The sequence below is a fragment of the Petaurus breviceps genome, unplaced genomic scaffold, assembly GCF_028583685.1.
Source record: "Petaurus breviceps papuanus isolate PSGF00001 unplaced genomic scaffold, PetGlider_PUasm1.0 90808, whole genome shotgun sequence".
NCBI lineage: Eukaryota > Metazoa > Chordata > Mammalia > Diprotodontia > Petauridae > Petaurus > Petaurus breviceps.
The window spans coordinates 18,421,800-18,429,903 of record NW_027187349.1 but is presented as its reverse complement, the minus strand read 5'-3'; the positions used below and the strand labels follow the sequence as shown (position 1 = coordinate 18,429,903).

Below are 8,104 nucleotides of genomic sequence, written 5' to 3'. Positions count from 1 at the left end.
GTGTGTGTGTGTGTGTGTGTGTGTGTGTGTGTGTGTGTGTGTGTGTGCAAGATGTGTATGTCACAGTGAATACTAATTCATTTAAATGAGGAACTAAGATTAGCTTGTCTTAGTGGCTGAAATTCTCTTTCTCATCATTGGAACAGTTAAAGTAGCCTCTCCCCTACCCCCACGAAACATTCAGTACTAAAAAACTTTATCAGTACACTTTATTTTTTTAACCCTGCTGAGAATATTATGGGTTCATCTGGGTGATTCCATTGATAGACAGAACTATGCTAATGAATGCTGTTTGCATTGTAATTGTCTGACTTTGAAATACATACAAAATGAGAATGAATGCAAGCTTCTCTTTATCTATGGGGCTTGTCTCTCTGGTAATGACTTTTCAGACCTGATTTTAATTCAAAGACAATTGGATTTGGAAAGTTCTCCAGAGAGTTATATCTATCTTTATATCAAGATCTCTCTATGTCTCTCTATCTCTCTCATTCTCCCTCCCTCCCTCTGTCTCTCTTGCTGAGTGTATCTGTATTTCTCTATCTCTGTCTCCATTTGCATCAAAAAAGCCATTTCAGGGTTATTGCATTCTGTTTCCTCATTACAGTACTCTTACAAGGCAATTATGTCTTAAAGAAGAGAGGGGGAGCAATCTTCTACAATGAATATAGGCTAGCTGAAGAGAGGGCCTGAGTGCATGCTGCGACTTGACAGCCTGACTACTTTTCAACTCACGCTCAAAGCTAATTTTTCTTTATCAAGAAATTTTGAGATAAGACAAGTATATATAACCATCAGGGAGAAGCAATGCCTTATTCGCTTAAGAGTCCCCTTGCTACTCCTGCAGCCAGAGCAGTGGCCATGTGGTTTCTGGCCTAAATGCGGATCCCTCTGGCTTGAGTGAGATGAAGTCAGACCATTAACATTATTTTAAAGCTGTCAAAAATACCCGAGTTGGTCCTTGGGGACATGTACACTTCTGGAGTTGGCTGTGGTATTTCACTGTTAATAGAAGGTTTTGCGCAGATCCACTTCTGATACATACAAAGTCAGCGATTCAGCATTTGGCCCATAGGGCAATGAGAGGGGAGGGTGTTGAGCTTTTGGCTCAGTAGACCTTCTCCCTTGCATTTATGGGAGTCATACATGAGTATGAAGAGGTTTCTTGGACTGTTTGCAACGAACCCTACTTTTCTGTGTGGTACAATGCAGGGAAGTGCAGATCTCTGCCATATATAACCTATATGACTGGGCAGTTATTTAATCTGCCTGGATCTCAGTTTCCTCATGTTAGAAATTGAGGAGCTGGACAAGAAGAACTCGAAATTCTTCTGGCTCTAAATCTATCATCCTATTTAGCTCGCCAAGGTAGACAGTCCTCCCAGTGAGGCTCCAGCCCCTTCCCACTGCATTCAGGTGCCAGGGCAAATATCACACACTCCCCAGAGCGTGCTGCTTAGAATTGGTCATCATCTTTTTCCTTTGAGGCTCTGTGGTACAGAGAAGTTCCTCAACTTGCTTTAAGAGCAAATAGCGTCAGAATCAGAAATAGAATCCTTCTGTCCTGACTTTGTTTTCTGCCTTGCATCTTCCAAATGCCTTTCTCCTTTTCCCCTCCCCAGTTTTGCTTAGCTACTTATCTGGGAAAGAAATTCTCTGCTTTTGTATGGGGCTCCATCCTGCTCCTGGTTGTCCCAATGATAACGCTTATGGCTTTATTGACTTCCGCTTTAATTAGGGATTTCAGATCTTGCTGCTCCTCATTAGTTTCCGTTGCTATTTGAGCTTTGAAATTAAATTGGGATTGATTGTCTGATAGCAAAGCGGAAATAAAGCCGCAATTCTTGACCACATACATTGCTGGACTTGACAGAGTTTCTCATACCAAAAATAACATTGAGGTAGTCATGGTAACTTTCCATTTGGTCTAATCCATACTGTCTCTGGAGAAAGTAGAGCAGTATTAATAGTTTTTGTTGTATGGGAAGAGAACTAAAAATATAAAAAGCCTTATACATAGAAACCAATCATAGCTGCTCACTTTCAGAAAACAAGATGCTATTTGCAGAGACATTCTAGACTTTTGGATATATTGGGTGCACTCAAATGAACTTCATTCAACTTGGTGTATCTTGGAACAAGTTTGGTTAGGTTACTGTAATCAGCAAGGGCAGTAAATAATTGGATTGCCTAACTTTAAGGAAATAGGCCCAAAAAGGGAACTAAGTGGGTTGATAAGGATGGAGAAAAGAGAGTGTCAGGACTGTGCAGTTGCCAGTATGTGGCCCAAATAGGTGTGAAAGAAAAATTGTTCTTTGAGGCAAGAAAGGGGAAAAAGCAGGGGGTGGGAGGAATGGGGGTGGGGGAAGGGAAACAAGCGATTATATAGGTACTGACCTAAGTGCTTTACAGATATTTCTTATTTGATCTTCTCAAGAACCCTGGGAAGTAGGTGCTGTTATTATCCCCATTTTACAGTTGAAGAGACTGAGGCAGACAGAGGTTAAGTGATTTGCCCAGGATCACACAGCTAATAAGTATATTTGAACTCAGGTCTTCCTGACTGTAAATCCATTAAGCCACCTAGATGCCTTTAGAAGGAAACTTCACGTGGAGTGTTCCAGAGAATCTTGGAGGACTCAGCTACAATGGCTCAGTGTCCTGATCTTTAAATCCTTAAGGGATTTCTGATAGGCACTAAAGAGTGCTGGGTTGTCTTACTAATATGAGTCACAGGATTGTGAGGTGATAGATATCTAATAGGCTCTAAGAGGCCATCTAGTCCAGCCCTTTTGTTTTACAGATGAAGGAACTAAGGTATAGAGGTTAAGTGACTTGACTAAGGTTATACAAGTAGAACAGTCCTATAAATTCAGGTCCCATGGAAATAGAAGTTTAAAAGATCATTTTACATTTAGATTGAGTAGCATTATTCTGTGACATTCAGAATTTTCATGTATTGTGATCTCATTGCTGTGGCCAGTATACAGTAGGCACTATTTAAGTGCTTATTTCCTCCTTTCCTCTCTCCTCTGTGAATGCTATTTCCAGTGATGCAGATAACAACCCATCCCTGCTGCCATCTTGTTCCATTCTTGTCCCTGTTCCATATAAGCTTTCCTGATTCCCCTATCCCCTGCCAGGTGGACACAGAATCATGAAAGGAACTTTTAGAGGTTATCTAGTTTAACCCTCATGTGAAAAAGCATCCTTACAATAGCATATTTGTCAAGTGGCCATCCTGTCTTAGCTTGAAGACTGTTCCAGTTTTCAATAGCTCTCATTGTTAGGAAGATTTTCCTTACACCCACCCTAAATTTTCCATCCACTATGACTAGTTTTGTCCTTTAGGGTCCTTTCACATTATAGACCTTTAAAAACTTGACATTTATTAATTTATTAAACATTTATTAAGCACCTACTATGTGCCAGGCATTGTGGTATGTGCTGAATATACAAATACAAACAGAAAGAAACATAGTCCCTCCCCTAAAGGAGCTTACAATCTACATTTCACTTCAAAATTATCTCTTCTCTGGGGCAAACACTTGCAGATCCTTCAATATGTCTTCATATGGCATGATCTTGAGACCTTTTACCATCATGATCATCTTCCTTTGAATATTTTCCAGCTTATTAATGTCCAGAAATGATCATCTGATTAGTTTTAGGTATTCCAAATGTGCTCTGCCAGGGCTGCATACTGTGGTGCTACCATTTCTCCAATCCCGGAGGGTGGTAACTCTCTTAATGACACTTTGTTGTGCGGCCAATTCTGCTGTAATGCCACATATGAATTCCCCCAAAGCACTGTAGTATGCAGAATTAAAACCACAGGCCTTAGTAGAAAATCAGGTTTGGAACCCGATGCTCAAAGATTTTATCAGTGACATAATAAATAAGGTTAAGAAACATATAAATACTACAATAACTAGTGACAATGTCTGTGACTTGGGCAACTGGCAAAGTCTAGTGGAAGTTGGGGGACCAAAGGATAGGCAGCAGCTCTGGGCCATGTTCAAAGGCCATGCAGTCCTCCTCTGCTCACCTCCTATTGCACCAAAAGATGTACAATAAATACGGTAATTTATCTTGAAAAAGACCTGAGATCGGTTTGTGGAACTGGGCAGTGGATGGGTTGCATCTTATGAGTATTGTGAAGTAGTCGAGTTTTCTGTGTTCTCTCTCTGTTCTCTTTTTTTTTTTAAAGCAATCTGGGTTAAGTAACTTGCTCAAGGTTACATGGCCAGGTGTTTCTGAGTGTGGTGCTGAGTATCTGAGCCCGGATTCGATCCCAGGTCATCCCAACACTGGGCCGATGCTCTTACCTGCTGAGCCACCTGGCCTCCCCTCTCTCTCTGTTTCTTGTGGAAGAAATTGCACATGTGCAAACTTGAAATTTGAGTTTTGTTCCCTAATATATCAGTTGTGTTGGAATAAATTCACATGCTTTTGAAATAAGCATTAGAGCAGAACTGACCATATTATAGCTTTTGGTTTTTTTGGCTATTATTTCATACTGTTGGTTCCTGTTGAACTCTAAGTCTTTAAAAACTCACTTTAAAGATGAGTCATTGGCTAGCCATAACTTCTCAGTCTTGTCCTCATGGACTTGATTTTGTGCATATGGTTTAAAGATTTCACGTTTCCCCTTGTTAAATTCTGTTTTATGAGATTCAGCCCAATGTTCTCGTCTGTCCAGTGCAGGGTTGGTTGGTTCTTGTCCTTCTTTCTTGAAGAGGACCAAAAAATGATCTCTCTGCACTCAAGTCAAGTTTCACTGCATCCAACTGTGACTGATCAGAGCAATGTAAGCTTGGAATGCTAAACCACGGGTCAGGTAACATTTGGGGTGAATACTCTAAATTTGCACATCCTGTGTTTCCTTTGAGCTGTTTCAATGCTGCTTTGCTCATAGAGCACAGCACCTTCTCTGATGTGGGCACGCCATGCTGAGCGGTCCTGTGTCAGTGTCTCCCATGTCACACAATCGATTCCAAAGTTCTTGAGAGAGACCTTGAGAATGTCCTTGTATCACTTCTTCTGACCACCATGTGAATGTTTGTCTTTTTGGCAAGCATACAATTTGTATTTGAATAACATGGGCAGCCCATCCTAAAGTTGTGCTCTCTGAAGCAGAATTTGAATACTTGGCAGTTTAGTTTGAGTAAGGACCTCAGTGTCTGGTATCTTATCCTGCCAGGTGATCTTCAGAACCTTCCTAAGACAATTCAAATGGAAGCGATTCCATTTCCTGGCATGGCTCTGATAGACTGTCCAGGTTTCACAGGCATTCAATGAGGTCAGCACAATGGCTCTGTAGACCTTCAGTCTGGTAGTCAGTCTAATACCTCTTCTCTCCTATACTTTCCTTCAGAGCCTCGCGCCCCCCCTCCCCCAAAAAAAGAGTACTCCTTAATAGTACAGGGGTAGGGAACCTGTAGCCTCCAGGGCACATGTGGCCTTCTAGGTCCTTGAGTACAGACTTTTGACTAAGTCCAAACTTTACAGAACAAATTCTTTTCATTATCAGTATTTGTTCTGTGAAGTTTGGATTCAGTCAAAAGCCACACTTGAGGACCTAGAGGGCCACATGTGGCCTTGAGGCCACAGGTTCCCCACCCCTGGTCTAGTGTCTTTGGATCTTGCCTCTCCTGTCCTACAAGTTAGTTACTTCTCAACCCTGTGTCATCTGTAAATTTGATAAGCATACGCAGCTATACTTTTATCCAAGTCATTGATAAAATTCTTTAAAAACATAGATCTGTGGGGTAATCCACCAGAGATCTCCCCAATTGTTGTTGAACCATCAACTCTATCTTATCTTATCTTATCCACCCAACTGTACTATCGTGTAGCCCACATCTCTTCTGGTCCACATGAATAGCATGATAGACTGTTAAATACTTGTCTAAAATCAAGGTGGATTCTATATATTTACATTTCCCTAATCTACTAGCCTTCTAACCCCATCAAAAAAGGAAATCAAGTTAGTTTGTTTGACCTGTCCTTGATAAGGTCATGCTGGCTCTTCGTGACCACGGCTTCCCTTTCTTGGATATTTCCTCCCCATCCCTTTGATGATGCCTTCTAGTATTTTGCCAGGAACATGAGTTAAGCTTGCTGACTTGCATGTTGCTGACTCTCTTTTTAGAAAACTGGGCTGTTTGCCCTCCTCTACTTCTATTTTACATTTTCTGTTCTCCACAATCTTTCAGAGATCATCCACAATGCCTCAATAATTATACCCTTCCTCTTCCTCCTACAGATAATCTTGTATTTACTCGAATTCATTCTGTATCCTAAAAGAACAATATAAATTCATTAAAGGCAGGAGACTTTTTTCCTTTGTAGCCCTGTAATCTGTCACAGTATTTTACATATAGTAACTGCTTAATAAGCATTCAAATTGAATTGAATAGAAAATGTGCTCTATGGAGGAGATGCCTTCTTCTAGGTCTTCTAGATGTCATTGGAGCAGTTAGGTTGTCTGTCTGTTACTCCTCACTCTTCTTACATGACCATGAATCTTCTTCCAATTCTTTGGATCAGAAGACTGGATGATACCTTTAATGCCACAAGGCGGCTAGGTGTTGTAGTTGACAGAGTACTGAGCCTGGAGTTAGAAAGTTGAGATTTGGCCTCAGACACTTAATCTGTGTGACCCTGGGCAAGTCATTTAACCTCTGTGTGCCTTAGTTAAAAATGGGGCACCTACCTCCTGGAGTTGTTGTGAGGATCAGATGAGATAATATTTGTAAAGCACTGAGCATAGTGCATGGGCACACAGTAGGTACTTACTACACGCTTAGTCTCCTTCCTACTTGTATACATGCCATTGTTGGTAATATACTGTTCCCTACTTGTGCTGCCTTTCCAGGCTGTTACAACTTTATTTTTTGAATGCCATAATGTTCCATGATTTACAGCCATACAGGAAGAATAGAGATGCTTTCAAACAAACAAACAAGCATAGGTTTTGGTCTTATGGAGGATTGTGTAGTTTCCCAAATGAAATCCAGCCTCCTCCCTTCCTCTGGTTCAGTTCTGGGTCCAGCTCATTATTCATCAGCAGTACTTGACCCAGATATAAATGTTCACTGATGGACTCACTCCATGAACTGTCCATCCAGCTGCATGTCACATCCTGGACAACAGACATTCATCATCCATTTTGTTTTTCCTACATAGATTCTTGGGCTGATATTGAGTGGTCATGGATCTCATTGTTCTCCAGCATTTGGGGACTTCATGCTTTCTGATTCTAATAGTATCTATTTGCTTTGTTCCAATTATGAGGTAGGAGTTGGGATGCAAAAGAAATAGTAGGACACAGAATCTATTCTTAGAGAGCTTACCTTAAAAAATAATGGGGGTAGAAATAGTAATCCCTTGTTATATAGTACTTTATAATTTTCAAAGAAAACTGTACACATACGTGATTTCATTTGATCACCACAATCCCTGCAGATAACCAGGGAAGGTGTTTTTCTCTCCATTTATGGCACCCAGAATATTTCCACTACAACTTCACACCCGTTGGGCTTGCTTCTCAAAGCACCTTCTCTGAAGATCTCTGCTGTTATCTCATTCTCTATTGTGTCGATTATTTACCTACTCACCCTTTTCTCTTCCCCGTTAAATGATGAGCTTCCTGAGAGCCTGTGTCATACCCATCTTTGTACTGCTGGTTACTAGCATAAGCCCTTCTACTTGGTGGGTGCTTAAGAAATGCTTGTTGAAATAAAGAAATTAAGTTCAAAGTTGCAAAGAGATTAGGCTTGAGGTCAAGAAAGAACTTTCCATTCTAATCTCACTTCCTTTGTTGGCTTGGGTAGTTGGGGAGGCCTTCATGGAGGGAGAGATATGGAGAGAAAGATAGAATGAGAGAAAAAAAGGGAGAGGGAAGAAAAGAGAAAAAGAGAGAAGAGGAAGCAAAAGAGGAAAGAGAGAAGAAAAAGAGAAGTATGAGAGAAAAAAAGATGCAGGGAAAGACAGAGGAAGAATAGAAAGAAAAAGAGGGAGAAAAAAAACAAAAAGAGAGGTCAAAGGAAGGAAAAAAAAGATGCAAAGAAAGACGGAGGAAGAATAGAAAGAAAAATAA

At 40.7% G+C, this 8,104-nt stretch overlaps 1 protein-coding gene across 2 annotated transcripts in view; it reads left to right on the top strand.

The window, feature by feature from the left end:
* Positions 1 to 8,104, top strand: part of BCAR3 (BCAR3 adaptor protein, NSP family member) — a 177,027-nt gene that overhangs the window by 92,825 nt on the left and 76,098 nt on the right. The window lies entirely within an intron of this gene.